The sequence below is a fragment of the Muntiacus reevesi genome, chromosome 15 (assembly GCF_963930625.1).
Source record: "Muntiacus reevesi chromosome 15, mMunRee1.1, whole genome shotgun sequence".
Classification (NCBI taxonomy): Eukaryota; Metazoa; Chordata; class Mammalia; order Artiodactyla; family Cervidae; genus Muntiacus; species Muntiacus reevesi.
Window position 1 is genome coordinate 19,516,051 of NC_089263.1, and position 541 is coordinate 19,516,591.

Here is a 541-nt window from a genome sequence, read left to right on the forward strand (position 1 = left end):
TTGGAAAGGATGGACAGAAATGTCAGAATTACCTGTGCAGGTGCAGATGACAAGAACAAGGAAAACCGAGTTCGGTTTGGAAAGCTATTTGGCATTTTCTCTTATTTAGACTTTATTTATTTTTGGTTGTTTGGGGCCTTTTCTGCTGCACAGGCTTTCTCGAGCTGCGATGAGGGGGCTGCTCTTTCTTGAGCGCTCGGGGGTCTCATTCTGGTGGCTTTGATTGTTGTGAAGCCGGGGCTCTAGGAGCACAGGCTTCAGTAGTTGCAGCACTTGGGAGGCAGGGCTTTCTCGAGTACGAGCTCAGTAATTGTGGCACATGGACTTGTTGGACACACATGTCCCATGTCCCATGGCAGGTGGGATCTTCCCACACCAGAAATCGAACCCATGTCCCCTGCGCTGGCAGGCACATTCTTATCCACTGTACCACCTATCAATATTTCTAAATGAATATGTTCTTTCACTCAACATGTCATGATTTTGAGTTATAAATTTACCGTATAGATACATGCACACATCTACATGAAACATTGTTGTA